Source organism: Tupaia chinensis, unplaced genomic scaffold (genome assembly GCF_000334495.1).
Source record: "Tupaia chinensis unplaced genomic scaffold, TupChi_1.0 Scaffold144255_1, whole genome shotgun sequence".
Classification (NCBI taxonomy): Eukaryota; Metazoa; Chordata; class Mammalia; order Scandentia; family Tupaiidae; genus Tupaia; species Tupaia belangeri.
Genome location: NW_006204113.1, coordinates 2,678,300 through 2,685,674, shown reverse-complemented (window position 1 = coordinate 2,685,674; position 7,375 = coordinate 2,678,300). Strand labels below are relative to the sequence as shown.

The 7,375-nt window shown below is 41.1% G+C and overlaps 1 pseudogene; it reads right to left on the bottom strand.

Moving 5' to 3' along the window:
- Window positions 1-3,918: 3,918 nt before the first annotated feature.
- LOC102499883 (PRELI domain-containing protein 1, mitochondrial pseudogene) lies at window positions 3,919-4,653 on the bottom strand (annotated as a pseudogene).
- Window positions 4,654-7,375: the final 2,722 nt, after the last annotated feature.

Below are 7,375 nucleotides of genomic sequence, written 5' to 3'. Positions count from 1 at the left end.
TCAGGCTGGTTTGGAGATAAAGAGGTTCTTTTTCTTTTCTTTTTAAAAAAAATTTTAGAAGCAATTTTGCTTCTAAAATTATTAATTTTTTATTACTAATTTTAAAAAATTGCTAGAGGGTGTGTATCCTGGCTGGAGAGAGGAAGAGAAAGAGAGAGAGAAAGAGAAAGTGAGAAAGCACCTTCTCATAGGAAATGATCACATTACAATTTCTGTTTCTCCCTCCTTTTAGGATTTTGGGCATGTGAGCATGCATGTGCACACACACACCTGTTGTGTTTTTTGAGCCTGAGGGTCCAGGACTTGGAACTTGTGCAGTCGGCTATGTGGACTCCAGCACATCATGGGCTGCCCCCAAATTTTCCTTTCCGTTTAAGTATCAGAGCAGTGTTCTTAGAATGAGAATGGTCGGTTATAAACTTATAAATTCTAAATTTTTTATTTCAGTTATTGAATTTAAAAATTTTAGTGAAATAGTAAAACACTGTTTCCATCTTGTTGTCATAACTTTGTTATTTACATTTACAACACTTATTCCATTGCAAAATGGATATTTAATTCAAAATGTCATGTGTTAAATAAATACTTTACATGATAGACCTATGTAACATATTATTAAAGTGTTACTTGCTTCTTTCTGAGTGAGTTATATGTTGTGATACATGTTCAAAATGGCTTTGCAAAAAAAAGCCTTTGTCAAGGTGTAACTCTGGCAGCATGGCATTTTGTCTTAATGCAGAATTGTAATGAGTATGACTTTTGACTGCTATTACATACTTTTCTCACTTTGAACCTGAAGACTTATTGTAATGCATAATTCTTGGAGTTTTCTTAACATTATGGGTAAGTATGGGATGGACACACTTCGCTTTTATTGTCATTTAAAAATAGTGGTCTTTACTATATGTGATCATCAGCACATTATTAGCACAACTTTTCAAGAGAAAGCTTATTCACTGTAGATTGCCAACCATGCTTTTCCTATAGTTCAGTTACTCTGCTTCCTGTTTTCAGCAGTTGCCTAGAGCTGTTGGAGCAGCTGGTTTCCTTTCTTTGGGGGAGCGTGATAGTCGTGGTGAAAGGAACTGAGTATGTTTTAATTATGAAGTATTTTAAAATATTTTAATGAAACTACTATATTTTAACTGCTTGGGAGTTAATTTCATTTGTTATTCTTCAGATACAGTAAGTTTGTCAACTGGACATTTTATACTGAAACAATAAGTCATTCTACCTATACTGCAGTATGAAAGGAATCAAATTTTGAGCTTTTTATTTAGTATTAGGCTCTACCTTAGTGAAAACACTATTAGTAAACCTGACCCTATAAATAGGGGATAGAGTATCTACCTACTTACTAGATCTCTCTCTCTCTTCTTTTTTGGCCAGATGATAATTATTGCCTTTAACTTAATAGTCATGATGAAATACAGTTAAGCATTAGTTAATTTGGTGAAGTTCTGTAGCTATCGTTCAAAAGTCGGTTATAGTAATGCTAAAATGTGTTAAAATTGTAGGGCCTGCAGTTAAGACATGGTTAAGACATTCAACTCCCACATGGCTGACCATGGTTTAAATCCTGGTCTCTGTCTCTCTCTTTCTCTGATAAGCACGCACACGTGTGCTTCTAAAATCCCAGGAGGAGAATGGAGAAGAGATTGTGAGCATGGCCATTTCCCCTGAGGGATAATTTCTCACTGTCTCTCTCTCTCTCTCCAGCGAGTGCACATGGCCTATGGCAAAAATCTCACACACAAAAATGTGTTAAAGTTATAGGAAACAGTCATATGAACTGTTGAAGATAATACAAGAAAACCTTTTTTTTTGGGAACCAGCAGTTAGCGTAATGGCTATGTCGCTGGACTCCCACGTAATGAACCGCAGTTCGTGTCCCGGACCCGGTGGCTTAAAACTCACGCCGGGCATGTATGTGTGCATGCCCAAGATCCCGAGAGGAGAATGGAGAAGGGATTGCGGCGTGACCATCCCCCCTGGGGGGTGATTTCTTGCTTTCTGTCTCTATGTCTCTCTCTGTCTGGCGAGCGCACGCGCCCTATAGTCAAAAAAAAGAAAAAGAAAAACTTTTTTTGAAGCTGAAGCTACCTTATTTATTTAAGAGAGATTTTTGCTATGGGGCACATGTACTTGCTAGAGAGAAACAGAGAGACAGAAAACAGAAAATCACTCCCTAGGAGGATGGCCACGTTGCAGTCCCTTCTCCTCCCTTCTCTTGGGATTTTTGGGCACACGTGCATACGTGCCCAGTATGAGTTTTAAGCTGCCTGGTCTTGATATAAGAAAATCTTATCCCTTTGCCTTTACTTATTTATTTTTTTAATTTCCTAGAGAGCCTCTGCTCGCAGAAGAGAAAGAGAAAAATAACATGAGAAAGTACCCCCCCACACACACACACACACATACACACAGGGAATACCCATGCCACAATCCCTTCTCTTCCATTTCTCCTTTTGGGATTTTAGCCCAGCATGTTTTTTAAGCTTCTTGGTCCAGGACTTGAACCATGTAGTTAGTCATTTGGAATTCAGTGGTCTTAACTACCCACCATGGGCTGGCCTCCCCTTTCACTTTCATGCAACTGTATCAACCTCATGGCAGATTTTATTCCATTTTAGTGATATTATAGTTAGTTATGTATGTTTACATTTGTTGTGGGATAAAGTTTTATGACCTTAGTTGAGACTCTGTAACTTGAATTTAAAAATACTTATTCTACTTTATTTGTTGTTGTTATTATTAATTGGACCAGAGAGAGAGAGAAAACGGGAAAGTGAGAAAGCAAACTGCTAGGTCTGGAATTTGGACCGTGGTCAGCCATATGGAAGTCCACCCCAACCACTGTGCCACCTGCTGGCCCTCTGTAATTTGAATTTTTGAAACAAATTTTTTTCCCTTTGTTTATGACTGACCTAAGGAAGTGCTTTGAATATTCCTATAAATTGAAGAAAATAATAACAAAAATATATGGGGGAGGGCTGGCTCATGGACTGGTGGTGAAGGGAGCTGGATCCCACATGGCTGACTGAGCAGTTTGAATCCTGGACCTTGCAGGTTGGAAAACATGCTGGATGCATGTGCATGTATGCCCTAAGTACTGAGGGGATGGAGAAATGGAGGAGAAGAGATTGTGACATGACCAGGCCCCATTGGGACTGCTTTCCTTTCCCTCTGTCTCTCAGTGGCAAGTACATACACCTTGTGGGAAGGGAATATATATATATATACACACACATGCATACATACACACACACACACATATCTATCTGTCTGGGGGAAGTCTTTTCTTAGTTCCATTACTATGTTTAATTTTGTAAAGAAGTGTTTGACTTTTAAAAACAGTTTTATTGAGGTATAATGGACATATGATAAACTGTATTTAGAGTATATAATAAGTTTTGACATGTTTATCATAAAATCAGCACCATAACCGAGACAGTGAAGATACCTTCCCCTCCTGCGTAGTTTCCTTGGGCTCCTTTGTAATAATAACGTCTCCTCCCCTTCCTACGTCACACTTCTACCCCAGACAACAACTTACCTGGTTTCTGTCACCGTAGATTACTGTGTATTTTCTAAAGTTTTATATAAATATAGTGTGCATTTTTAAAATTTTGGTGTTGAGGGGGCTGACTGCATTCAACAATATTTATTGAATGTATATTACATGTTCGACATTGTTCTGGGCACTGGGGACTCATCTAAGAACAAATCTGGGAGCCCTGCCCTCCTGGAGCTCAGTCTAGTGATGCTACAGTGTCACCTGCACGCAGCTACTCTGGCCAGTGGCCGCACCTCCCTGCGCCTGTCTTCAGATGTCCAATGGGGAATAAGCAGGCTGGGTTCAGACAGAGTAGACATGCCGGACTACGGATGACAGCCCCAACCCACCACCCATACAGGTCATAGGGCTGGAACTGGATATTTAATAATGACATTATGTGGAGAGAGGGCCAAGGGAGCCTGGCTGGTGGTCTGTGCCGCCCTGTGGGGTCCAGACATGAACTGCTGCTGCGGCTGCTACTGCTGCTTGGTGGCTGCCTTGCTGGTGAGGTCCTTTGCCTTCTCTGTAGCTGCCAGTGCTGTCTCCTTTGCCTTTTCTTTGGCTTTCTTAGCTGTCTCAAGTATTGTGGAAGGGGCCTTGCCTTGCAGCTTGGCTAAGATGTATTCATTCAGAACCCCACATAGCTTTGGTCATGTTGCTTTTGAACCAGGCAAGACCAAATTCCTGGACAAATCTGGAGATAGGAAGTAAGCTAGAGGACACCCAGGCTTCCCAGCAGGTTTCAGTCCAGCCACTTTTAGCAGAGTTCACACAGTAAACATGGTGGTGTTCTACCACCATCAGCTGGGCATGGTTGACGTTCCAGGTGAAGGTGGTCATGGTCTGATTCTGTGGGTGCATGGTAGAGCCCTCCAGGATGTACAGTGAGTGAGTGATGTTGGCAGGAGACAGTCACTAAGCCCAGAGGGGCATCTTGTTGGTTGGGAGTTGCCAGGACAGCAGCTTCTGGTGGGGGGTCACTTCCCGGTGTACTGTCTTCAGTTAAGACTTGTTTGCTATAGGAATTTGGATACTGCCAACACTTGGCTGCAGGAAGTCTGGAGCACTCTCTGGCCCAGGAAATCCTTCACCATTGTCTGGCAGGGGTGGGCTCAGTACCCTCACTGCATGGGCGTGGGAGGTTGGGGCACAGCTCTGGTGGAGTCTAACCTGGGCTCTGGATGCTTGCCAGGCTCACAGCTGAGTCTCTGCCATACTGTGCCCAAACTGTAGAGGCTGCTGTAAGGAGTTGCCTCAGGCCGCATGCACTCTTTTGTGTGTTTTCCCTCAGTGTGATTGAGTTTTATTTATGTTTTGTGTATAAATCATTTTTTATTGCATAGTAGTATTCCATTATATGATATACCAAATGTGTTTATCCATTCACCTGTTGATGGACACTTTGGTTGTTTCCAGTCTCTGCCCGTTGTGAAGCTGCCATGAATATGCATGTATGAGTTTTTATGTGGATATATGCTTTAGTTTCACTTAGATAATTACTTAGTAGTAGGAAAGCTGGGGCATGAGGTACATACATATTAAACTACTAAAGAAATGTACTGTTTCCCAAAATGCTTGCACTATTTTTATATTCTCACCTGCAAGTACTAGAATTATCATTGTTTGGGGCCAGCAGGTGGTATGGTGGTTAAAGTGTTGGACTTACTCATGACTGACCTCGCTTTGAGTCCCAGGCCTGGTGGCTTACTTTCTATCTTGTGTGCAAATGTGCTCTAAAGCAAAATAAAATAAAATAAATAATTCTTAAAGAAAAAATCTAGTTCTACATTCTTAACATTTTATATTGTTGGCTTTTTTTTTTTTTTGGTCTTTTTAATTTTAAGCATTCTATTAGATATATAGCCGTATCTCATGGGAATTGTAATTTGCATTTCCCTAATTACAAATGATGTTGAGGGCCAATTTATGTACTTATTTGCCATTTATGTAGCTTCTATTTTTTTGGGGGGGAGGTTTTTGCTATAGAGCGCTTGCGCTCACAAGACAGACAGAGACACAGAGAGACAAAAAGCAAGAAATCACCCTCCAGGGGGGATTGCCACGCCGCAATCCCTTCTCCTCCATTCTCCTCTCGGGATCTTGGGCATGCACGCACACGCACCCGGCGTGAGTTTAAGCCACCGGGAGTCCAGCGACATAGCCATTATGCTAACTGCTGGTCCCTGTAGCTTCTTTAATGAGGTGTCTGTGCAAATTTATTTGCCTGTATTTTATTTACTTACTTATTTATTTTTTAAGAAAGATTTTCGCTGTAGGGTGCGTGTGCTTGTCAGAGAGACAGAAAGTGAGAAATTATCCCCAGGAGGGATGGCCATGCCACAGTTCCTTTTCCTCCATTTTCCTCTTGGGATTTTGGCAGTGCAAGCAAACACGCCTGGTGTGAGTTTTAAGTTTCTGGGTCCAAGATTTGCACCACAGTTGACTATGTGGGAGTCCAGTGACGTAGCCATTTCTCCATGTGCTGGTCCCTTTTCCTATATTTAAATTTAATTGTTCATCTTATTATTATTGCGTTTTGAGAGCTCTCTCTATATTTTTGATACAAGTCTTTTGGTCAGATGCATGATTTGCAAATATTTTTTTCCAGACTGTTGCTTTTCCTTTCCCTAAAGAGAAAAAAAAGTTTATATTGTAGATGCAATTTATTTATTTATTTATTTATTTTTTAGTTCTTTATTAGCCATAAAGAGGAACAAGTAAGGTGTAGAAACAAGATTGCAGATGGGGTTGGCAGGTGACTTGCTGGTTAAGGATGCTGGACTCCCACGTGTCTGACCACAGTTTGAGTCCCAGACCTGGCAGCTTGCTTATTCACTTTCCCTCTCTTTCTCTCACTCTGCCTAAATTTCTCTGGTCAAATTAAAATAAATAAATAATAAAATTAAATAAAATAATTCTTTTTAAAAAATTACAGAGACAATATTTAATTTCCTGAGGGTGGGACCAGCAGATGGCATAATGGTGACATTGCTAGACTCCCATGTAGTTGACTGCAATTTGAGTCCCAGACCCAGCGACTTGTAACTCATGCCAGGCATGTGTGTGTGCCTGCCTAAAATCCCAAGAGAAGGGATTGCTGTGTAGACATATCCCTTAGGCGGTGATATCTTGCTTTCTGTCTCTCCGGCGAGTATAGGCACCCTAGAGCAAAAGTTTCTTTTTTAAAAAAAAGTCCAGGACGTGAACTGTGGTCGACTACATGGGAGTCCAGCGACATAGCCATTACACCAACTGCTGGTCCCAATTTTATTTTATTTATGTATTTTTATTAATTAATTAATTAATTTTATTTTTGCTGTAGAGAATGTGCTTGTGCTTGCCAGAGAGAGAATGAGAAATCAGTTGCACCCCCTCCCCCCATAGCCATGCCACAATCTCTTCTCATCCAGTCTCCTTGGGATTTTGGGCGTGCACACACACACACACACCCCACACACACGTGCCTGGTGTGATTTTCAAGGCTGCTGAATCTGGAACTCAAACTGCCCAGTTGGCCATGTGGGATCTAGCACCTTAATCTATGTCATCTCTTGGCTCTGTTTTATTTTTTCTTTCACTGTTTCACTTTACTCAGGTCTCTGAACGTTGTACATACTTATAGAGCCCTTCCATGGTTTTTCTATCTACGGTATGACTATTTTCACTGTTGCCTTAACTACTTGGCTTATACCATGTACCTCCTGTTACTACTTGATTGTTTGTCTCTGACTCCTTCACTAAAACATATGCTCCATGGGCCTGGAAATTGGTCTTTTCTGTTATAGATTATCTTTCTCCTCTCCCCTCCCCTCCCCT